The sequence below is a fragment of the Alligator sinensis genome, unplaced genomic scaffold, assembly GCF_000455745.1.
Source record: "Alligator sinensis unplaced genomic scaffold, ASM45574v1 scaffold440_1, whole genome shotgun sequence".
Lineage (NCBI taxonomy): Eukaryota > Metazoa > Chordata > Crocodylia > Alligatoridae > Alligator > Alligator sinensis.
The window spans coordinates 51050-51370 of record NW_005842950.1 but is presented as its reverse complement, the minus strand read 5'-3'; positions in this window follow the sequence as shown (position 1 = coordinate 51370).

The window sequence follows — 321 nt, the reverse complement described above, 5'->3', positions numbered from 1 at the left end:
TCAAAATTTTTACATCCCCCTGACAATAGTAGGCCAGCTCTTTTTGTATATCAAAGGTCTTATCACAGTTGTCCTGGTACCAATCTAAAAATTGCTCTCTCTCACCAGGCATCATGCTTTTAACCCCATAGTACTCTGCTTCAGGGAGAGGGCCCACACAATTCTGATTTTCCCATGTGTTAAAAAAATGTGGGAAATGACCTTTGCATTCTTCAAAACCCATGGCCTGGGGGAGTTTGCTAAGTTTCATAGGCAAAAAGTTTAAAGAATCTATGAAACAGATATCCAGGCTGGTGACTTCTATGCACATGAGTTTACCTC